Below are 25,293 nucleotides of genomic sequence, written 5' to 3'. Positions count from 1 at the left end.
CAATATGTAAAATTCTCATGGAATCCAGGATTTCTGGAGCCATGGAGGTTAGATGAACCCCCAAAACTTTTGCCCTGAGATAGTCTTTAAACATTAAGCCAAAAATATCTCCTGAAGTCTTTTTAAAACCAAACAGTAGTTTCGCTTAACTAGTAAAGAATGCCTGCTTTGAGCACTGTACTCTTTTTTTTTTTTTTTTTTTAAATTTTTATTAAGCTTCAAGTGAACATTTACCATTCCAATCAGTCTGTCACATGTAGGTTTACATACATCTTACTCCCTTCTCCCACTTGCTCTCCCCCTATTGAGTCAGCCCTTACAGTCTCTCGTTTCGTGCCAATTTTACCTTCTTCCATCTCTCTCTATCTTCCCATCCCCCCTCCAGTCAAGAGTTGCCAACACACTCTCCCGTGTCCACCTGATTTAATTAGCTCGCTCTTCATCAGTATCTCTCTCCCCCCCACTGACCAGTCCTTTTCATGCCTGATGATTTGTCTTCGGGGTTGGTTCCTGTCCTGTGCCATCAGAAGTTCTGGGGAGCATTGTCTCTGGGATTCCTCTAGTCGCAATCATACCATTAGGTGTGGTCTTTTAATGAGAATTTGGGGTCTGTATCCCATTGGTCTCCTGCTCCCTCAGGAGTTGTCTCTTGTGCTCCCTGACAGGGCAGACATCGATTGTGGCCGGGCACCAACTTGTTCTTCTGGTCTCAGGATATTGTAGGTCTCTGGTTCAAGTGGCCCTTTCTGTCTCTTGGGTTCTTAGTTGTCGTGTGACCTTGGTGTTCTTCCTTTGCCTTTGCTCCCGGTGGGTTGAGACCAATTAATGTATTTTAGATGGCTGCTTGTTGGCATTTAGGACCCCAGGTGCCACAATTCAAAGTGGGATGCAGAGTGTTTTCATAATAGAATTATTTTGCCCATTGATTTAGAAGTCCTCTCAAACCAAGTTCCCCAGACCCCAGCCCCTGCTTCGCTATCCTTTGAAGCTTTCATTTTATCTCGGAAACCTCTTTACTTTTAATCCTGTCCAATTAGGCTGACCTTCCTTGTTTTGAGTGTTGTCTTTCCCTTCACCCAAAGCAGTTCCCATCTACAGATTGATCAATAAAAAGCCCTCTCCCTCCCTCCCTCCCTCCCTCCCCCCTTTGTAACCACAAAAGTATGTGTTCTTTTCCATTTTTTCTATTCCTCAAGATCTTATAATAGTGGTCTTATACAATATTTGTCCTTTTGCAACTGACTCATTTCGCTCAGCATAATGCCTTCCAGATTCCTCCATGTTATGAAATGTTTCAGAGATTCGTCACTGTTCTTTATCGATGCGTAGTATTCCATTGTGTGAATATACCACAATTTATTTACCCATTCATCCGTTGATGGACATCTTGGTTGCTTCCAGCTTTTTGCTATTGTAAACAGAGCTGCAATAAACATGGGTGTGCATATATCTGTTTGTGTGAAGGGTCTTGTATTTTTAGGGTATATTCCGAGGAGTGGGATTTCTGGTTTGTATGGTAGTTCTATTTCTAACTGTTTAAGATAACGCCAGATGGATTTCCACAGTGGTTGTACCATTATACAATCCCACCAGCAGTGTATGAGAGTTCCAGTCTCTCCGCAGCCTCTCCAACATTTATTATTTTGTGATTTTTGAATTAATGCCAGTCTAGTTGGTGTCAGATGGAATCTCATCGTAGTTTTAATTTGCATTTCTCTAATGACTAATGATCGAGAGCATTTTCTCATGTATCTGTTGGCTGCCTGAATATCTTCTTTAGTGAAATGTGTGTTCATATCCTTTGCCCACTTCTTGATTGGGTTGTTTGTCTTTTTGTGGTTGAGTTTTGACAGAATCATGTAGATTTTAGAGATCAGGCGCTGGTCTGAGATGTCATAGCTGAATATTCTTTCCCAGTCTGTAGGTGGTCTTTTTACTCTTTTGGTGAAGTCTTTAGATGAGCATAGGTGTTTGATTTTTAGGAGCTCCCAGTTATCGGGTTTCTCTTCATCATTTTTGGTAATGTTTTGTATTCTGTTTATGCCCTGTATTAGGGCTCCTAGGGTAGATCCTATTTTTTCTTCCAAGATTTTTATCGTTTTAGTCTTTATGTTTAGGTCTTTGATCCACTTGGAGTTAGTTTTTGTGCATGGTGTGAGGTATGGGTCCTGTTTCATTCTTTTGCAAATGGATATCCAGGTATGCCAGCACCATTTGTTAAAAAGACTATTATTTCCCCAATTGACTGACACTGGTCCTTTGTCAAATATCAGCTGCTCATACGTGGATGGATTTATATCTGGATTCTCAATTCTGTTCCATTGGTCTATGTGCCTGTTGTTGTACCAGTACCAGGCTGTTTTGACTACTGTAGCTATATAATAGGTTCTGAAATCAGGTAGGGTGAGGCCTCCCACTTTCTTCTTCTTTTTCAGTAATGTTTTGCTTATCCGGGGATTCTTTCCTTTCCATATGAAATTAGTGATTTGTTTCTCTATTCCCTTAAAGTATGACATTGGTATTTGGATTGGAAGTGCGTTGTATGTATAAATGGCTTTTGGTAGAACAGACATTTTTACTATGTTGAGTCTTCCTATCCATGAGCAGGGTATGTTTTTCCATTTAAGCGTGTCCTTTTGAATTTCTTGTAGCAGAGTTTTATAGTTTTCTTTGTATAGGTCTTTTACTTCCTTGGTAAGATTTATTCCTAAGTATTTTATCTTCTTGGGGGCTACTGTGAATGGTATTGATTTGGTTATTTCCTCTTCGGTGTTCTTTTTGTTGATGTAGAGGAATCCAAGTGATTTTTGTATGTTTATTTTATATCCTGAGACTCTTCCAAACTCTTCTATTAGTTTCAGTAGTTTTCTGGAGGATTTCTTAGGGTTTTCCATGTATACGATCATGTCATCTGCAAATAGTGATAGCTTTACTTCCTCCTTACCAATCTGAATACCCTTTATTTCTTTGTCTAGCCTAATTGCCCTGGCTAGGACTTCAAGTACGATGTTGAATAAGAGCGGTGATAAAGGGCATCCTTGTCTGGTTCCCGTTCTCAAGGGAAATGCTTTCAGGTTCTCTCCATTTAGAGTGATATTGGCCGTTGGCTTTGCATATATGCCCTTTATTATGTTGAGGAATTTTCCTTCAATTCCTATTTTGGTGAGAGTTTTTATCATAAATGGGTGTTGGACTTTGTCAAATGCCTTTTCTGCATCAATTGATAAGATCATGTGGTTTTTGTCTTTTGTTTTATTTATGTGATGGATTACATTAATGGTTTTTCTGATATTAAACCAGCCTTGCATACCTGGTATAAATCCCACTTGATCAGGGTGAATTATTTTTTTGATGTGTTGTTGGATTCTATTGGCTAGAATTTTATTAAGGATTTTTGCATCTATGTTCATGAGGGATATAGGTCTAAAATTTTCTTTTTTTGTAATGTCTTTACCTGGTTTTGGTATCAGGGAGATGGTGGCTTCATAGAATGAGTTGGGTAGTATTCCGTCTTTTTCTATACTTTGAAATAGCTTCAATAGTAATGGTGTTAAGTCTTCTCTGAAGGTTTGGTAGAACTCTGCAGTGAAGCCATCTGGGCCAGGACTTTTTTTTGTTGGGAGTTTTTTGATTACCATTTCAATCTCTTTTTTTGTAATGGGTCTATTTAGTTGTTCTACTTCTGTATGTGTTAGTTTAGGTAAGTAGTGTTGTTCCAAGAATTTATCCATTTCTTCTAGGTTTTCAAATTTGTTAGAGTACAATTTTATGTAGTAATCTGATATGATTCTTTTGATTTCATTTGGTTCTGTTGTGATGTGGTCCTTCTCGTTTCTTATTCGGGTTATTTGTTTCCTTTCCTGTTTTTCTTTAGTCAGTCTAGCCAATGGTTTATCAATTTTGTTAATTTTTTCAAAGAACCAGCTTTTGGCTTTGTTAATTCTTTCAATTGTTTTTCTGTTCTCTAATTCATTTAGTTCAGCTCTAATTTTTATTATTTGTTTTCTTCGGGTGCCTGATGGATTCTTTTGTTGCTCACTTTCTATTTGCTCAAGTTGTCGGGACAGTTCTCTGATTTTGGCTCTTTCTTCTTTTTGTATGTGTGCATTTATCGATATAAATTGGCCTCTGAGCACTGCTTTTGCTGTGTCCCAGAGGTTTTGATAGGAAGTATTTTCATTCTCGTTGCTTTCTAAGAATTTCCTTATTCCCTCCTTGATGTCTTCTATAACCCAGTCTTTTTTCAGGAGGGTATTGTTCATTTTCCAAGTATTTGATTTCTTTTCCCTAGTTTTTCTGTTATTGATTTCTAGCTTCATTGCCTTGTGGTCTGAGAAGATGCTTTGTAATATTTCGATGTTTTGGATTCTGCAAAGATTTGTTTTATGCCCTAATATGTGGTCTATTCTAGAGAATGTTCCATGTGCGCTAGAAAAAAAAGTATATTTTGCAGCAGTTGGGTGGAGAGTTCTGTATAAGTCAATGAGGTCAAGTTGGTTGATTGTTGTAAGTAGGTCTTCCGTGTCTCTATTGAGCTTCTTACTGGATGTCCTGTCCTTCTCCGAAAGTGGTGTGTTGAAGTCTCCTACTATATATGTGGAGGTGTCTATCTCACTTTTCAATTCTGTTAAAATTTGATTTATGTATCTTGCAGCCCTGTCATTAGGTGCGTAAATATTTAGTATGGTTATGTCTTCCTGATCAATTGTCCCTTTTATCATTATATAGTGTCCTTCTTTATCCTTTGTGGCGGATTTAAGTCTAAAGTCTATTTTGTCAGAAATTAATATTGCTACTCCTCTTCTTTTTTGCTTATTGTTTGCTTGATATACTTTTTTCCATCCTTTGAGTTTTAGTTTGTTTGTGTCTCTAAGTCTAAGGTGTGTCTCTTGTAGGCAGCATATAGATGGATCGTGTTTTTTTATCCAGTCCGTGACTCTCTGTCTCTTTATTGGTGCATTTAGTCCATTTACATTCAGCGTAATTATAGATAAGTAAGTTTTTAGTGCTGTCATTTTGATGCCTTTTTATGTGTGTTGTTGGCCATTTCATTTTTCCACATGCTTTTTTGTGCTGAGACGTTTTTCTTAGTAGCTTGTGAGATCCTCATTTTCATAATGTTTAACTTTGTGTTTATTGAGTCGTTACGTTTTTCTTGGCTTTTTTCTTGAGTTATGGAATTGATATTCCTTTTTGTGGTTACCTTTTTATTTACCCCTATTTTTCTAAGTAAAACCCTAACTTGTATCCTTCTATTTCGCCTTGTATCACTCTCCATCTGGCAGTTCAATACCTCCTATATTTAGACCCTCTTTTTGATTATTTTGATCGTTTAGCTATTGATTTCCATGATTTCCTGTTGTATGTATTATTTTGTTTATTTATTTATTTTTTAGAATTAGTCTTAATTTGTTTGTTTTTGTGCTTTCCCTGTTTGAGTTGCGTTGATATCAGGACGTTCTGTTTTGTGTCCTTGTATTGTGCTGGTACCTGATATTATTGGTCATCAGGCCAAACAATCTCCTTTAGCATTTCTTGCAGTCTTGGTTTAGTTTTTGCAAATTCTCTAAACTTGTGTTTATCTGTAAATATCTTAATTTCTCCTTCATATTTCAGAGAGAGTTTTGCTGGATATATGATCCTTGGTTGGCAGTTTTTCTCGTTTAGTGCTCTGTATATGTCGTCCCATTCCCTTCTTGCCTGCATGGTTTCTGCTGAGTAGTCTGAACTTATTCTTATTGATTCTCCCTTGAAGGAAACCTTTCTTTTCTCCCTGGCTGCTTTTAAAATTTTCTGTTTGTCTTTGGTTTTGGCAAGTTTGATGATGATATGTCTTGGTGTTTTTCTTTTTGGATCAATCTTAAATGGGGTTCGATGAGCATCTTGGATAGATATCCTTTCTTCTTTCATGATGTCAGGGAAGTTTTGTGTCAGGAGTTCTTCAACTATTTTCTCTGTGTTTTCTGTCCCCCCTCCCTGTTCTGGGACTCCAATCACTCGCAAGTTATCCTTCTTGATAGAGTCCCACATGATTCTTAGGGTTTCTTCATTTTTTTTAATTCTTTTATCTGATTTTTTTCCAGCTATGTTGGTGTTGTTTCCCTGGTCCTCCAGAAGTCCCAGTCTACATTCTAATTGCTCGAGTCTGCTCCTCTGACTTTCTATTGCGTTGTCAAATTCTGTAATTTTATTGTTAATCTTTTGGATTTCTACATGCTGTCTCTCTATGGATTCTTGCAACTTGTTAATTTTTCCACTATGTTCTTGAATAATCTTTTTGAGTTCTTCAACAGTTTTATCAGTGTGTTCCTTGGCTTTTTCTGCAGTTATCCTAATTTCATTCGTGATATCTTTAAGCATTTTGTAAATTAGTTTTTTATATTCTGTATCTGATAATTCCAGGATTGTATCTTCATTTGGGAAAGATTTTGATTCTTTTGTTTGGGGGGTTGGAGAAGCTGTCATGGTCTGTTTCTTTATGTGGTTTGATATGGACTGCTGTCTCCGAGCCATCACTGGGAAACTAGATTTTCCCAGTAGTCAGCTAAAAAAAAATGCAGTCAGATCCCTATCTGAATTCTCTCTCTGGCTCCGGGTATTCGGATGTTAATGGGGTCGCCTGGGGAGGGTGGGGGAGGGATCTGAGAGCTAGGAGTGTAGCACCACAGAATATAGAGCTGAACACCACGTTCACGCTCCGCCCCTGTTTGCCAAAATCCGGGCTGGACGGGTCCCTGGCTAGGACACTGCTTTCCTTGCTCGAAAACCAGTCCCTTCCCCCTGGGGACTTCCTCCGGTGCGCGGCACCGCTCGTGGGCACTGGGTGGGCGTTTCCCGCACGAACGGGTGGGCCCGCCCCCAGGGTCTATTCAGGCGATTATAATTAGATCCCGCGGTCACGCCCCGCCTGTGCGCGCGCCCAAATCCCAGCGGGATGACTTCCGGGTTGAGACGCTGCTTTCCCTGTTCGGGAACCAGTCACTTCCTCCCCGGGACTTCTCCTTCCGGAGCGCCACACCTCTCGCGCGAACTGGGTTGCGTCACCTGCACGGCCAGGTGGGCCCGCCCCCTGGGTCAATTCAGGGCAATAAAAATGGACTCCGTGCTCATGCCCCGCTCGTGCGCGCGCCCAAGCCCCAGCAGGACGGAACCCCGTCTGGGACGCTAGTTTCTGCGCTTCGGGACCAATCAGTTCCTCCGCACGGCCAGGTGGGCCCGCCCCCTGGGTCAATTCAGGGCAATAAAAATGGACTCCGCGCTCACGGCCCGCTCGTGCGCGCGCCCAAGCCCCAGCAGGGCGGCACTTTGTCTGGGATGCTACTTTCTGCGCTTTGGGACCAATCAGTTCCTCCCGGGGACTTCTCCTTCCAGTGTGCCGCACCTCTCGCGCCAACTGGGAGGGCGTCACTCGCACGACCAGGTGTTCCCGCCCTCTGGGTCAATTCAGGGTAATAAAAATGGACCCCGCGCTCATGCCCCGCCCGCGCGCGCGCGCGCGTGCCCAGATCGCAGCGGAATGGCTCCCCGTCTGGGATGCTGCTTTCCCTGTTTTGAGACCAGACACCTCCGGGGATTTCTCCCTCTGGTGTGCCGTGCCACACGCGCGGACTGGGTGCGCGTCCTCCCGCACGAACGCGTGGGCCCCGCCCTGGGGTCACTCCAGGGAAACACAGCTGACCCCCCCCCGCGCGCGCCCCGTCGGCTTCTCGCCTAACTCCCGGCGGACAGCAGGGCACCCCAGCTGGGACGCTGTTCTCCCCCCTCTCAGATCAGTCACTGCCTCCCGGGTGTTTCTCCCTCCGGCTGCGCCCCTACGCCGCCCGCGCCAACCTGCTAGGCTTCCTCCCGGGATGGGTTCGGGGGGGAAGGGGTGGGCCCCCTTTCTGTGCCGTCTGCCCCCCTGGGCTCTGCCCCAGATCGAGCTCCGAAGGTCACCTGCCTGGTGCGCTGGCTCCTAGTTCTGAAAACAGTCGCTGTCTGCCCGTATTTGTTCGTCCTCCGTCTCTAAGTCTGTGCTTGTTGTTCAGAGTTCATAGATTGTTATGTATGTGATCGATTCCCTTGTTTTTCCGAGTCTTTGTTGCAAGAGGGATCCGCGGGAGCGTCCACCTAGTCCGCCATCTTGGCCCCCTCCACTGTACTCTTTTAAGAACTCTCTAATAGGGGATCAAATTGATAACAGCAACACAAAAGGTTAGATAGGAACCTTAGGGAGCAGTAAGTTTATGTTAATGCGGGAAAAACAACTCAGAAAAGGAGGGTGAGAATGGTTGTACAACTTAGAAGAATGTAATCAATGTCACTAAATTTTACACTTGGAAACTGTTGAATTGGTAAATGTTTTGCTGTGTATATTCTCAACAACAGCAAGAATAAAACATAAAAAAGTCATGCATACCCTATTTCTTTTGCTCTATTTATAACATAATTTTTATTTTATTACTGTGATCATCAATTTGAAGAAAACTTGAAAAACATTATTTGTGTCCCTAACCTTTGCTACTCAAGTCTTTGAAACCTTGAGAACTGTATTCCACATTCCTTCCAAGCTTTTCCCAAATCACTCATTATGGGAATGAATTCAAGCTGTCTCAAAGAGTTTGACCAGGCTCATGAAGCTCACATTTTCACCAATTTCTTCTGATTCACACAGAACATACAATTATATAATCTGAAAGAACAAAGACTTCTTTGCTGATACATAAATCTGAGAGGAGATGAGGCTGATGAATCAAGATGTGGGCTTCACGAGTCCTGTCCAACTATCTGGAACATGGTGGGTTCCTTATGTGGGGTTGGGGAGGTTTCTGGGAGAATCTTTGTTTCTAGGCGCTCAGACCACCACACATATAAAACCTTGTAATTAATGGGAGAGACTCTGAGACATGAGACTACTCTGATACAATGTATAACCCTTGCCTGTACTCTTTTGAGAAATGGAGGCATCAGTGTGTAAAAGTTTACCAAGGTGGGTGGGAAAGTGTACAGAACAGGTTTCAAAAGACTACTTGCAAATGGAAAGGCCGAATGTCTTAGTTATTTAGTGCTGCTATAACAGAAATATCACAAGTGGTTGACTTTAACAAAATATTTTTTCACAGTTGAGGAGGCTGAAGTCTGAACTCAAGATTCTGGCTCTAGGGAAAGTCTTTCTCTCTCTGCCAGTTCTAGGGAGAAGGTCCTTTGTCCCTTCAGCTTGTTTCTTGGTTCCTTGGAGATCTCCATGTGGGTGGTATCACTCTTTCCCCATCTCTGTTTTCTCTTTCTTGCTTGCTTAATCTCTTTTATATCTCAAAAGAGATTGACTCAAGATTTACCCTACACTAACCCTGTCTCATTAATGTAACAAAGAGAACCTATTCCCAAATGGAATTATATCCACAGACATAGAGGCTAGGATTTACAATACATATTTTTGGGGGGCATGATTCAATTCATAACACCGAGATAAAAATCAAACATTGTTATTTACACTATGTAATGTGCAATGTGTTTTTTTTTAGTCTGTAGAAAAAGCCACAATAGAGGATTTTAGTTTATGTTTTGTTCTTTACCCTAAACTTTATGAAAACCCTCTGACCATCTTGATTGAATAATAATAATAAAATCTATATGTATCCTCCAGTAAGGTTTGCATAACATCTGAGTATCTGGGCGCCTTTGATATAAGTTTCCACACCTCCTCCTTCTTTTTAATATAAAAAATATTTCCAAGGACAGAAAGACAGCAGTTCTTGGTGGGCAGTGGTTCCCTCTTGGACTGTCAGAGGGAGTGTTCTCACTGCCATGTTTTGTTTCTGCTAGGCGAGTTTTCTATTGAGCTCTGGTGTCTGCCATTTTCCAGATGAGTCTTCCGAGCATTGTGAAGCAGATCGCCATTCATGGGAGTTCTCAGGCATGAAGAGGTGGTTTGAAAAGGTGGAAAGAAAACATGTCATGACTTTATTGCTACTAGCCTTTCCTCTTCTCCAAATTCAGTATCCACAGCAATGTAGGGGGACTCAAGATACTGGTCCATACACAGGCTATCTGAGGTAAAAAGAGATCTTTTGCTTCCCCCAAGACAGAGAGTTACCAGCCATCATGGTTTAGCTCCACTTCTCAGGAGGTGCAATGAGAATCTCTGGCTAGTGCCCTGGGTGTTTCATCAAATATCGTACCCTAATAATTCTTTAGAAGTTGTATATTTACTTTCCATGGGCCAAACCTCATACTTGATGTTAACTTGTGAGGGTTTCTTTTCTTGTGAATCACATTATTTTATTCTCTTCTTTACACTCTCTGTAATTCCTCTCCACCTCAGAATCATTTTCCCCCTGACTTTCTTTCGTTCATCAGTAGGACCCTCTTGTTTGCATGGTACACAAGACGAATTGAAATATGGTCATTATTACTAATTATTGTGATGGATTATACTAATAGTAATTGTGCATATTGATTTTGATACCATTTACTGGGTGTTTGTGCTAGGCACTTAATTAAACACCTAAGATAGGTTATCATTTAAATCCTTACATCAACCCTGAGAAGTAGGTATTATTATCCCCAATTATAGATAAGGCGATTGAGGCAGAGAGGCTTAATAAAATTTAGTTAGTAATGGATTTGAACATTTAAGAAAAACACTACTCAATAGTAATAAGAACAAAATCTTTGCATGTACTGCTTTTTCTTCTTTTTATTTATTTTTGGTGGCAATACACACAACCAAACATCCATTCACAATTTCTACACAAACAGTTCAATAACCTTGGTTACATACTTCACATTGTATCATTATTATCATTATTTCTGCCCATATTGTTTCATCACCATTAATTTAGACTCTCTGCCCCTTAAAATTCTCATTGTGCCGCACTGCTTTTTAGGCTGACCTTTCAGTGTCAGCCGGTCTCCTTATTGTAATATCTAATTTTTGAGAAGACCACTTTGGTACATGTCATAAAAGGGGCATTCATTTCTTTAGCTGATGTGTACTGCTTCAAGGGCTATCCATGTTGCTCTGTGAAGAGGCTCTGGTGATCACCCCTGGCCCAGATTTCAGAAATCTACAGTGAGAACTTCTCTACAGCAATGAATTCTGTATTAAATAGGTCTCTGTTTAACAGCCCCAAATCACTTTCTTTGCAATTGCAGGGGACAGTCTCCGTTCAAACAGAAGTTTCAGAGAGTTCATGTTACTTTAAAAGGGATGGAAAATACAGTTGGTTTTAAATGCTCACATAGTACTGTACTCTGTTTCAAAAGACTCCTCTACACCCTCTTTGCCACTGCCTGGTTTTATCTCAAAAACTGCCTGCTGTGTAGGACTTGTCTCTATTTCGTACTGGTTAAGTGTGCAGGCTGTCAAGTTAGGCCGCCCCAGCTTGTACCCTGGTTTAATCCTAACCCTTGGAATTTGGCAGGTTACTTAACCTCTCTAAGTCTCAGTTTCTTCATCTGTAAAGTGGGAATTAAGATCGAACCTATCTCATAAAATTGTTGTGTAGATAAAATAATATATGGAAAACATTTAGTTCAGTGTCTGGCACATAAGAAAAAAAGCACTCAATAAATATTAGATGCTACCATAATTATTAGAAACCCTGGTGGCACAGTGGTTAAGAGTTTGGCTGCTAACCAAAAGTCAGCAGTTCAAATCCACCAGGCGCTCTTTGGAAATCCTATGGTGCAGTTCTACTTCATCTTATAGTGTCGCTATGAGACAGAATCAACTCGATGGCAACGGGTTTGATTTTGGCTTTATCATAACTATTGACCGTCCCTAGGTGGCAGAAACAGTTAAGTGCTCCATTACTAGCTGAAATGTTGGTGGTTTGAACCCACCCAGAGGATCCTTTGAAGACAGGCCTGGTGGTCTGCTTCTGAAAGGTCACAGCCTTGAAAACCCTACGGGACAGTTCTAGTCTGCACACGTGGGATTGCCATGAGTTGGAATCAACTTGATGGCAACTAACAACAACAACATAACTATTATTAGTAATAAGTATATATGTCTGTGCTTCCTTATCTACTGCATAGTGGTTAGGAGTATGGGCCTCCAAAGCTGAGTCCACATTTGCTAGCTGTGTGACCTGTAGAAAGCTCCTTAATCTGCCTGACCCTCAGCTTTCTCATCCGTATAATGAAAATAATAAGAGTACATACTTCATAGGGTAATGGAAAAGTATTTAAGTTAGGTAATGTATATAAATAACTGGCTTAAAATCTCAACTATTGCTATTGTTATTCTTAACATGAAGCTTTCCTTCCTGGATTCACCCATCTGTGATGGTTTTCTCCTGTAATCATATAATGAGTACACCATTTATTTCATCAAATAGCACATGCTGAGTTGTATGATTTATCTGGCTATGTGCACGTCTTTCCCCCATGTAGGTTGTAAGTCTTTGAAAGGGTTCCTGTTAACATTGCCATCACATGCATTGCCCTACATGTACCTCCAGGTATATTTGCAACGTATTCATCTAATGTATACTTGCATATGATTAAATGTGTGGTACACACACATATGACTGCCGCAGGGAGATCAACGAATTATGTTACGTGAATAGTAAAACATTCATTCATTTAACACAGGTTTTGAACACCTACGGTATACCAGGCACTAATTTAGGCTCTAGAGCTATCACAGCACACAAAGAGATTTCGCTTTAAAGAATGAGGTTTTGTGTATTTCACTCCTGTGCCACTTTGGGATTGAGAACACGCAGGTGAAATACGAAAATGAAAAGATAGGACTGGAACATTCTTGGTGTTGAGATGGTAGGGTAGATCACGTGGGAAGTTGAGATGTTATTATGTTACAGGGAGGCCCGAGGTGTTGTTTGTCGAGTCATGAACCACTGCACCATGTTTCCTTTAGCAGCCGAGGTTTTTGCTTGCCTGTCTCATTACTGCAATCCTGCCCCCGGCCCCACCTGTCACCTTTGTCCATCACTCATGCGTATGGCACTTGTTGGAGTTCTCACTGTGACTTGGATATTTGCTTAACTTGTGTCTCTCCTTTGATATTTGTCTGATGTTTTCATGTGGCAAAAAAAGAGGAAACAGTTTAGCCATTCTAAACTGCAAGCAAAATTTTCAATAAAACCCATTGCCGTCAAGCCCATTCCAACTCATAGCAACCCTATAGGACAAAGTAGAACCGCCCCACAGGGTTTCCAAGGAGCGCCTGGTAGATTCGAACTGCTGACATTTCGGTTAGCAACCAAACTCTTAACCACTATGCCACCAGGATTTTTTTTTTTTTTAATTTTAAATAGAACTCCAAATTATCAAACTCATAAATACGGGATTGGTCTGTGTGAAGCTTGGCCTCCTTTCCTTTCCATGACATCCCCAGGGAACATACAAAAAAACCCCAGGACTCTGTAGACAATAGATATTGTTCATAACAAGTTACATAGACCAGTGGTCAAAAGGACAGGTTCTGAAGCTAAATGCATTTGGGTTCTGATCCTAACCCTGGGATTTCTTGGTCTTGTTAAGTTAGGCAAGTTGGTCAACTTTCCGTGTTTTCTTTTCCTAAGTTCTAAAATAGGATGATAGGTCCTTGGGTGGCACAAGTGGTTTGCATTTGGCTATCAACTGGTTCCATCCCACCCAATGGCACATGGAAGAAAGGCATGGCAATCTGCCTCCATAAATATCACAACCAAGAAAAACCTCATGAAGCTCAATTTTAATTCATAACACATGAGGTTACCATGAGTCATAATCAACTTGATGGCAACAGGGGTCCTTCCCTTAAAGTTGTTCAGGGTAAAAGATTGCTTCTAGGGACTGCTTGAAGGTAAAAAGAGATGATGATATTATCAATGTCATAAGATTGTAAGGGTTAAGTGAGATATTTCAGGGGTTCTTAACCTTTTTTTGTGCCACAGTACCCTTTGGCACAACTGAAAAATAATATTTTCAATGCATAAAATAAAATTTGTGGGGTTACAATGAAAACAATCAAATTGAAATTTAGTTATCAAACTATTAAAGAACATGTGAGATAGAAATAGATGTGATTCTCTACACATTAAATAGTAGATCCGATGACACATCTAATAACTCTTAAGTTCAAAGTAATGATGAGCATAAGCAAGCTTTTCAAGATATCTATTGTAAGTGTAATGTGTTATGAAAATATTTGTGATTTCTATTGAAGTACATGCTTAATTTCTACCGACAGTGATGGTAAATTTCAGTTAAACCTTAGTAAAAATAAAGTTGTACCTTTTTCCTATCAAATTTATGGATCCCTGAATTCCACTGGACTCTGAATTAAGAACCTTGCATTAAAGGGTTTAGCACAGTATTTTATAGATTAATAGTTTAAGCAAATTTGATATTGTTGCAATTACTACCATCATTATTGTCATCATTTAGGAAGGCAAGAACATGTGTTTGGGATTATTGATGTAATGATAATGCATTTAAAGTTCTTAGGACATACTAAGAAAATATTACAAAGTGAGTGTTCACTAGCAATATAGAATGAGAAATATCTTTTCCTCAGATATGCACTCATATGAACAATATCCAAGTATTACCATTAAAAACGTTGGTGAAGACTAATGACTATGAGCTAGTGATGGTTGTAGGTATTTTACAAATAATTTATATGAAAAACATATATAATTTTAACATTTGCGAGTCCTAAATAGCATAGACTTAATAAGGCACAGGCCTAAAGTAAGAACACAATGCTTAATATATGGTAAACTGGTTGCCACAGAGTTGATCCTGACTCATGGCACCGCATGTGTGTCAGAGTAAAACTTTGCTCCATAGGGTTTCCAATGGCTGGTTTTTCGGAAGTAGATTGCCAGGCCTTTCTTCTGAGGCACCTCTGGGTGGACTCAGACTGCCAACCTTTCAATTAGCAGCCAGTAAGTATGCTGTTTGCCTCCCCCCCAGGGACTTCATACATATGATGCTGTTGCTAGTTGCCGTTAAGTTGATTCCAGCTCACAGTGACCCCATGTACAGAGTAGAACTGTTCCATAGGATTTTCAAGACTGTGACTTTTCAGAAAAGGATTGCCAGGCCTGCCTTCTAAAGCACCTCTGGGTCAATTTGAACCATCAACCTTTTAGTCTGTAGTCCAGCACTTAACTGTACCACCCAGGGACTCTCTCTCTCTCTATGTATAAAATAGAAAAAATATATATATATAGGTGTTGATAAATATTTGTTAAAAGATGTACTGTGCCTTTGACTCAATGGCACACAACACACTGTGCCTGTAATTCTGGTAGCTGCCATCAGATGGCAGAAAAGCTTTGTTACGACTCAGTGGATAATATCAAAACCAAACCAAATCCATTGCTGTCAAGTTGATCCAACTCATAGCAACCCTATAGGAAAGAGTAGAACTGTGCCACAGGGTTTCCAAAGTGGATTCAAACTGCCAACTTTTTGGTTAGCAGCCATGGTTCTTAACCACTGCACCACCAGGGCTCCAAGTGGATAATAGAAGTGCAGAAAATTATCAAATAAGTGAATTTGTTACTTGATATTTTTAACAACAACAACAAAACTCACTAAAATATGACAGCATAGATTTTTAACTAAAACACTATACAAGGGTACTTTCTTAAGACCAAAATATAAAGTATCAGGACTATCAGCAATCCTACGACCTGCTATCTCCAAAGTTTTCTTGTTTATGTCTGTTTGACAAGGTTATTTTTCTTTTCAGTTGTAATCCTAGTATGTTGTTGTTCATGTCAAAACACCCATCTTCACATTTTATCAAATTGAAAAGATAAACAATCTGACTTTTAAAACCATTGAAAATTGTATAAATCTCTTCAGAAGCCTCCAGAAGGGTCAGCAAAGGGAGAATTCTATGACTTATTATCTAGCAAAAATTCCTAACATCTTTTCTTAATCATGGAACCCTCAAAAACTCGTTTATGGTCATTGGTCCCTCCAGTGAGTCTTCTTTTACTCTAAACTCAGTTCACACATCGTAAGTGTACAGCTCAGTAATTTTTTACAAACTGGATTTTCCAGCACCTAGATAAAGAAATGTTACCCAGAAGCCCTCTCACTCTCTCTTTCATTATTACTTGCCTCCAACAGGGTAACATTATTGTAACAGCTTAGTTAAGCTGCCTGTTTTTGTGCTTTATCTAAATAGAAACATGTAGTACTTACTTGTGTCTGGCTTCCCGCAACCAACATTATGTTTGTGAGATATATCCATATTGATACATATTGTTACATAACGCATAGTGTTAATTGCTGAATAGTGTTCCATTGTGGAATATACTACAACTTATCTATTCTTCTTTATGATTATTTGTATATATTTGGGTCCATTAAGAATAATGCTGCTATGAATATAATAAGCCAAAAAAAAAAAAAAAAAAATCCAAACCCATTGATGTCGAGTTGATTCTGACTTATAGTAACCCTGCAGTATCAGGAATTTACCTAGGAGATACCTTAGGAGAAAGACCTGGTGATTTGCTTCTGAAAGGTCACAGCCATGCAAATCTGATGGAGCACATCTCTACTCTGACACACATGGGATTGCCCTGAGTCGGAATTGACTCTAAGGCAGCTAGCTTTTTTTTTTTTTTTTTTCTTTAATGTGTATAAGCTAATACAGAGAATTGAATTATCAAATCAGATTCACAAGAGTCAGAGTTTATCCATTAGAAGAGAGGGTTTGGGGTATCAGGGTGGGTTTTCAGGTCCTGTCTTCCCCCTCAAGGAGACTCTATGGGGACAGTTCTACGCTATCCTATATGGTTGCTATGAATCAGAACTGACTGAACGGCAATGAGTTTGGTTTTGTTTTAGTGGCACAAATGCTTAAACACTCAGCCGCTAACCAAAAGGTTGGCGGTTTGAACCCACGCACCCACTCTATGAGAAGAAGACCTGGAGATCTGCTCCCATAAAGACTGCAAGCTAGAAAACTCTATGGGGTAGTTGTTCTCTGTCACACAGGATCACTATGCCTCTACGGCAGGCATCTAACAACAACAACATTTATTTGGAGGTTGGTCCGACTGTGAAACAGATTAGACTGGATCACCTGCCTTCTTTTCTTTCTCCCAAGAGCTACCACTGGTGAAGGCAATGAGTGGATTGCAGTCCAGCCACTTTAACTCCTTCCTCCCAGCATGTTCAGCTGTGGTAGATACTGCCAATAGGTGGTAGAGAGTGGTTGGACTATTTCACCCTCCCAACAATATGAGCTTTCTGATTGCTCTACAACCAAAACAACACTTGCTGTTTTTCCTTTTTATTTGTTGGTTTGTTTTCCTTCTCTCTTTGTGGTTTTAACTTGCATTTCTGTGATGACTGCAGTTGAGCACCTCTTCATAGCTTCGTTGGCTTTTTGGATATCCCTTTTTGTAAAGTGTTTGCTCAGGAATATTTACTCATTTTCCCCTGGGTTGTGTGTTCTTTTTCTATTGATTTATAAGCATTCTTTATGCATTCTGGATACTATATATATATAATATAAATATCCCCTCCCATTCCATTCCATGTTGTTTTATACTGCCTTATAAGTATTTTTTTGATAAGTGGAAGTTTTTAGTTTTAATATTATCCAGTTTCCTACTTTTTAAAAAATATAAATCTACATACAACTAACTGCTAATGACCTTCAAATTCTCTCGACACATTAGTCCTGATGAGGAAAATAAAGGGCCCAGGGCAACTTAAAAGAAGATGGTACTTAGAAGAGAAGGGAAGAAGAGAACTGTGACTGCTTATACTATGCTTTGTCCATTTTTCCCAACGGTGTAATTCACATTGACACATCTATGATCTGAATGTCTGGCCCTTCTGCCTGTGACAGCTTCAGCATTATAATACCTGGAAATGTTTGGCTGTTTCAGCTCAGTGGTATCCGTTTGCTTGCTACATTGGGCTTGAAAAATGTTGTTTATTGCCGACTTTCCACATCAGACATGCAGAAGCTTCGTGTTTATGTGTATGTGGTCTGTACCACAATACTGCAACAAACTCCGTATCTGCTTTTGTTTCCAAGATACAAAGTGCTTTCTAAAACCTTCAGAGTAAAATGGTCTTTCTCACAAAACTCCTTCTTCAGTCCCTTCTTAAATGATTCAGTAGCTTGAACAGGGCAATTGTGAAAAGCTTGTATATAGTTTCTTAAACATAAATATATAACTGTGCAACTGAGGAAACCTTTTCTTGTTCCTTGTTTGTTCTATAATTAAATCTTCTCAGAAATCTCCTAAATCACTTAAACTTACCCTCATTTAACTCACTGTGTTTCCCATCCTAACTTAAACCTGAAGTATTTTTTCTCCTTCACTTTAGTCCTGAATGGAATCCCGCTTGGAATGTTGTGAAACACAGCAAACTTTTAAAAAACACGTTTCTCGGTAATTGGGCAAAGCTTACCTACAGAGATGTAAGAACCGCATAAAGATAAACTAGGTCACTTTGTGAGAAGGATTTTAAAATTTCCTTTGATGTATTCACGAGCTCTACTTTTGCCTCTCCCCTAGGTCTGTCCTTATGCTTAATTATCACTAGATATCTGCAAATGGAAAATTCATTTCCACAATGGCAATCAATGTGATCAAGGAAAAAGTTTTAATTTTATTACTTTAAATGAAAAAGTCCCTGGGAAACAGCAAAGTTGTAGTATCATTCACAATTTAGCCAAGATGAGTTGAACAATTATTCCTCCAAACAAATATAGTTGACATTGGAAGCTGCTCTTTCATTCCTTCCCTTGGGTAGTTGATGGTTGACTGGGCTGGAGTTGAAGGGTTTAGGTGAAAACATTTATTCAATCTTCTTAATGTCTGTATTAACACTGCATAACAAATTACCTCAAAGTTTTTTGGCTTAAAACAACATTTATTACCCCACATTTCTGTGAGTCAGGAGCTTAGCTGGGTCCTCCCTCTCAGGATCTCTTACAAGGCTACAATCAGGGTGTCAGCCAAAACTGCAATCATATTAAGGCTCACATTGGGGAGGGGGGTGTGGATCTGCTTCAAGTTTCACTTAAGTTGGTGTTGGCAAGATTCAGTTCTTCTACCGCTGTGGACTCAGGGACTTAGTCCGTCATGAACTGATGGTGGGAGGTGTCTTTTGGTTCCTTGCCACATGTACCTCTCCACAGGCCAGCTCACAAAATGGCAGCTGATTTATCAGAGCAAGCAAGCAAGAAGTTATGAGAGAATGAAGGAAGGCTTTGAGCAGAATGGAAGTCACAGTCTTTTTTAACCTGATATCCACATTCTATTCATTAAGGTCCCTGAGTGGTGCAAAGGGTTAGCACACTCTACTTCTGACTGAAAGGTTCTAACAGACGTGTTTCAGAAGAAAGGCCTGGAGATCTACTTCCTAAAATGAGCCACCGAAAACCGTATGGAGCACAGTTTTCATCTGACAACCTGGAGTACGAGTAGACTTAATGGCAACTTTTTTTTTTTTAAGTTGGATTCATTAAAAAAAAGTCACCAGTTCCAGCCTAGTCAAGTGAGGAAATTACACAAATATGTGAATACCAGTAGCTGGCTATCATTGGGCGCCACCTTAGAAAGCTGCCTACCACATTGTCTAATTAATTGAAAATGCCGAGTTGTGTTTTACAAGAAAAGAGCAGCTCTAAAAAATGCTGAGATAAAAAATAATGTTGATTCATAGTATATTGCATTTGATGTTATCAAATAATTCTGGGCAAGAATAAGCATTTGATTTCTCCATTTCATACATTTCGCATTGTGATTTCTCTCTAAGGGCTTCCATTAGCTGGGAGTTGTTTTTGATCATGGTGTTTGTCCTCTAATATGTATGTGAGGGTAAAAGAGAGGTAAAAGGAATTGTGTGAGTATTAGGGTGGGGCTGCATTTCCTAGAAACATTTAGAGAATTCCAGAATAATAATATTAATCCAGGACCAATTTGCATTGGGAGAGTGTTTTATGTCTTTGAATATGCTTTATTGTCAATAAGATATTTTATGTGAGATAGTGTTCTATGTTCTAATATACCTTGAAGTATGTATTTTTTCTTTGCAACCAGTTACTTATTGATGAGAAGTGTTTATAGAAATTAGGCACTAAATATGAAATCTCTCTTCTTATCTTTAAAAAATACCTTATCTTATTCTAAAGAGGATTTAGACTGTTTACACAAGTGCACTTAGTAAATTGGAAAACTTTAAAAATTTTAGAGCAGGGACAGTACAGATAAAATGGAAGTTTAAGGTCAAAGAGGAAGTTAAGATGTGATTTTGCAAGTCAAAATATCACACCCAGTTATTAAAGGTGTGTTATAAATTTAGCACTGAGCTTCCTCAAGCCCAAATAAAAAATATTTATGTAATTTGCACGTTCCATCAAGAATATGAATATTAGTTTCTGAAAAAAAAAAAAAAATCACCAGTTCCAGCCCACAGTCAAGGAAGTGTTCTGATGAAACTGAATGAGGAGCAAAATCTTCAACCATATTTTTACAATAAAAGTAACAGTAGATTTCATACAGTGTTCCTTGCAGTTTTCCCTGGTGTAAAGCCAGGGCATAATGCAAAAGGCAGAGCATTGATTCGCAAACTTCAACTGCCAGCTTGTGCACCAGACTAACTAAATTAGAATCTTTGGGGGTAGCACTCTGGTATCAGCAATTTTTTAAAGTTCCTCGGGATATTCCAATATTCAGACAAGTTTGAAAATCATGGATAGAGTAATGAATCAATCGGATGGCTTTCAACCTATCCTCAAAAAGTGTAAGTTCTTTCGAATGGGCTCTTTCTTATCATCTTAGTTATCTAGTGCTGGTATGACAGAAATACCACAAGTGGACGGCTTTAACAAACAGAAATTTACTCTTTCAGAGGTCAGGAGGCTAGAAGTCCAAATTTAGGGCACCAACTCTAGGGGAAGGCTTTCTCTCTCTGTTGGCTCTGGGGGACAGTCCTTATCTGCTTTCAACATATGTGGGCCCAATGTTCCTTGGAGGTCTCCATGTGTCTTGGCATCAACCTTTCCCAGGATCTAGGAAGTTCGCAGTGCAGGGACCCTGGGTCCAAAAGATGTGCTCCACTCCTGGCTCTTCTTTCTTGATGGTACTGAGGTCCCTCTCTGCTCGCTTCTCTCTCCTTTTGCCTCTTGTAGGATGAAACGCAATGCATGCCACACTCCAGGAAACTCCTTACAGCAGGTAAGGGGTGTGACCTGAGTAAGTGTATTGCATCCCACCCTAATCTTCTTTGATGTGACTTAATCCTGCCTTATTAACATAATGGACAGATCACTCTCAAATAGGACCATAACCACAGGCATAAAAAAACAAACACTTTGCCATTGAGTCAATTCTGACTTAATGACCCTATAGAACAGAGTAGAACTGGCCCACAGGGTTTCCAAGGAGTGGCAGGTGGCTTCAAACTCCCAACCTTTTGGCTAGCAGCCAAGCTCTTAACCACTGACCCCAACCACAGGCATAGAGACTAGGATTTACAATACAACACAAAATGGAGGATAATCAGATCAGAAAATAGAGGACAACCACACAATACAAGAAATCATGGCCTAGCCAAGTTGATACATTTTTTTGAGGAGGGGACACAATTCAATCCATGACACTTACATTCTCTGATAAAGAGATGAATTTTAGAAGAAACTGCTAGCTGATCAGAGAAAATAGCATGATTTCTGAGAAATTGGAGAGTTTCATTTGGGGATTATTATAGGAAGGGTCTCAGATTGGAGTAAGGATTTCTAAATGGGGTGTGTATATCCCAAGAACATACAAGATAGTTATTAGCATAGTGAAAAATGTTATAGCTATATTTTCAGATGATATTGCATACTTTAATGTATGCAATATCATCTGAAAATATAGTTATAATATTATTCTATTGCATGCTTTAATAATACCTTTAAAATTTTTTATCTTTGGGTGTATTCATAACATACAAAAATATTTGCATGGTATTATAAATATATAATTGTCATGGATTGAATTGTGTCCTTCCAAAATACCTGTCAACTTGACTACATCATGATTACCTTGTATGGTTGTCTACCATTTTATCTTCTGATGTGAATTCCTCATGTGTTGTAAATCCTATCACGATGATGTAACAAGCTGGATTAGTGGCAGTTATGCTGATGAGGTCTACAAGATTAGATAGTGTCTTAACCCAACCTCTTTTGAGATACAAACGAAAGACACAAGTAGAGAGACAAGGGGACCTCATACTACCAAGAAAGCAGTGCCAGGAGCAGAGCACATCCTTTGGACCTGCGGTTCCTGCACTGAGATGCTCCCAGACCAAAAGAAGACTGATGACAAGGACCTTCCTCCAGAGCTGACAGAGAGAAAAAAGCCTTCCCCTGGAGCTGATGCCCTGATTTTGGACTTGCAGCCTACTTGACTGTGAGAGAATAAATTTCTCTTTGTTAAAGGCATCCACTTGAGGTATTTGTGTTACAGCAGCACTAGATGACTAAGACAATAATTTATCAACAAGTATGTAAATAGCGTGGTAGAATTAAAAAAAAAAAGAGCAGAATATCAAAAACAGTGGTACAATTTCAGATAGTTAATTGGAATACCAGAAGAAGAAAGGAACGAAAAAGAACCTAGCCTTTTGGTAAGTAAGATTTGACCACATTCATTTTAAGGGAGCCTGGGTGGCACAACCAGTTTGCAATGGGCTGCTAACCAAAAGGTTGCAGTTCGAACCTACCAAGCAGCTGTACAGAAGAAAAGACCGAGTGATAGGCTTCTGTAAAGATTGTTATTGTTAGATGGCATTGTTTTTGACTCATAGCCAACCCTATGTGACTAAGGAGAACTGTTCCATAGGGTTTCCTAGGGTGTAGTCTTTACAGGAGCAAATCACCAGGTCTTTCTCCCATGGAGCTGCTGGGTAGATTTGAACAACCAACATTTCAGTTAGCAGCCAGCACTTAACTGTTGGGCCACCAGTGCTCCTCTGTAAAGATTATAGCCAAGAAAACCCTATGGATCAAGTCTAGTCTGTAACACACAGGGCTGCCGTGAGGCAGGGTCTGACTTCAATGGCAGCTGACAACAACCGTTTTAAGTATATTCAGGTTTATTTATTTTAAAACCTTCTCAGCTAAGAAATTCTGGAAGTAAAACCCAAAAGAAGTGTGTGTGGGGGGTTTCCCCTAAGACTAGAACCCCAGGAGTTTTCACTTTCAAGCTAGTGCACACTCGCCTCCAGCAATTCATACAATTACCATTTAAGCATTCCTACCAGTGTGTAGGAACCCTGGTGGGTCAACAGGAAAGTGCTCGGATGCTAGCTGAAAGGTTGGTGGTTCGAACCCACCCAGTGGCTCTTCGGGAGAAAGACCTGGTGATCTGCTTCCACAAAGATTACAGACTAGAACACCCTGTGGGGCAGTTACACTCTGTCACACTGGGTTGCTATGATTCGAAAATCGACTTGATGGCATTTAACAACAACAGTTTATGGTTCCAGTGGCTTCTGCTTCACATGAGCTGATCTCAGGTATGATCTCTGTATTTGCCTATTTCTCCAAATTCTGGGGTTATGTTTGACCTGAGACCTCAATTCACTAATGGGTCCAAAAAAGTCATTTACTTTCCATTTGGTTACCTTTTTTCTTGTTGTAGGAGCAGAAGTGAATATTCCTAAGCTCTTTACATGTCCAAGCTAAAACTAGAAGTCCAAACATCTTTTTTTATAAATAAAAATAAATGAAACATTTTATTTTCTTCAACATTATAACAAATACAAAATATTTACAGAGTTTCTTAGTCAAGGAGGTTCTAAAACAAATAAAACAGGATATACTTACAATTATAGTAGTCACATCTTAGTTATCCAAAGGCTGATTTTACTTCTAGAGTCTCTGTAGTTATACGTTCTCACATTTTCCTCAAATGTCTCTGATTTGGTGCAACTCTCTTAGGTTAAAAAAAGACTTCCTGCAGTGGTTGGGAGTGGGAGAAAAGAGGAAGAAAAGAAAAACCAAGCCCACTTTTTTTCTCTATTAGAAGCATCGGGGTGAGAGTGAGGAACTAGGTTGAAGCTAATGGATGAAATGAAGCATTAGGATCATGGAAATGAATTATCTATGCTGTCCTAGGCCTCCATTCTTATTCCTAATTGAGTAGGCTCTACAGAAAATACAAGTGGGAAGAGTTTGGTAGATAGTATTAAAGGAAAGACCTTGCAAAATGTGCGACTTACTCTCTTCAACTGGTGAAATTTTCCTCTTCATTCAGAGTGGCTATCAGAGTTTTCAAAGCCTTTATGTCATATTCATCATCAGAAAAAGCTATCCCATTCAAGATTTGAGAGCCTTCTAAGGAACTGCTTCTGTGAAAATTTGATTCCACTAAAGAGAAAGGGTTATGCATTAACACCTGGGATGTTATCTGTCAGTCCCTACGAGTTATATCATCAGATTTTTTGATGAGTTCCTGTGGATTACCAGGTGATATCCTTGGAACTTTCTTTCTTCCTGAAGATCATAGTCAAAGCTAATTTGGAAACCAAATAATGCTTCCACAAACCTTCATGCTTAATTGGCAAAGTATAGCTCAATGACTTACATTAACAAGAAATTTGAATTAAGAAAAAAAAAAAAAAAAACCTCTGTGTGTTAGGTATCTATTGCTACATTTGAAAACCCTCCAAAATTTAGTGACTTAAAATGACAACCATTTCTTGTCTCTCCTGGCTTCTGTAGGTCAGGGATTTGAGAAGTGCTTGGCTAGGCAGTTCTGTCTCTGAGTCTTTCCTGTGGTTGCGGTCATGTATCGGTAGGAGCTGCCGTCATCTCAATGCCTGCCTGGGGCTGGAGGATCTGCTGTAAGATGGTTCACTCCATAGCTGGCAAGTTGGTGCTGGCTGTTGACCAGAGACCTCAGCTCCTTCTACTTGGGTTTCTCCATGGGGTAGTTTAAGTGTCCTCATAGCATAATGGCTAGTTTTCCTCAAAACAAGTGATCCAAGAGCCCAATGTGGAAGGTGTAGTGTTTTTATAGCCTAGCCTTGAGATTCACAGTCACTTCTGCTGAATTCTATTGGTCGACAGTGTCACCCTTGCTTCAGTATGGTAGAGCTCTAGCAAGGGCATAAATAGCAGGAGGAATATATCATTAGGGCCCGTCTTGGAGGCCAGCCACCACTCAAACATTCGTTTCTTATTTTTAGAAGTGGAAAATAATATTTCTCCTTTTTTAAATGTGTATCTTTTTTAAATTATTCCCCCCCCCACATCAGTTCCTTAGAAATAAACCTATCTTTATTATTCACTTTTTTATACTTCTAAAATCATTT

The 25,293-nt window shown here is 39.7% G+C and overlaps 1 long non-coding RNA gene across 1 annotated transcript in view; it reads right to left on the bottom strand.

Annotated features, from left to right (window-relative positions):
- Nucleotides 1-24,464, bottom strand: part of LOC135231622 (uncharacterized) — a 90,852-nt gene extending 66,388 nt beyond the window's left edge. Inside the window, exon 1 of the long non-coding RNA XR_010322405.1 lies at nucleotides 23,804-24,464. This is a non-coding gene — a long non-coding RNA (uncharacterized LOC135231622). The remainder of the gene's footprint in view (nucleotides 1-23,803) is intronic.
- Between the last annotated feature and the right edge of the window lie 829 nt (nucleotides 24,465-25,293).

This window comes from Loxodonta africana, chromosome 1 (assembly GCF_030014295.1).
Source record: "Loxodonta africana isolate mLoxAfr1 chromosome 1, mLoxAfr1.hap2, whole genome shotgun sequence".
NCBI classification, from domain to species: Eukaryota; Metazoa; Chordata; class Mammalia; order Proboscidea; family Elephantidae; genus Loxodonta; species Loxodonta africana.
Note: the sequence above shows the minus strand (reverse complement) of the source record. Positions and strands in the feature narration are given on the sequence as shown.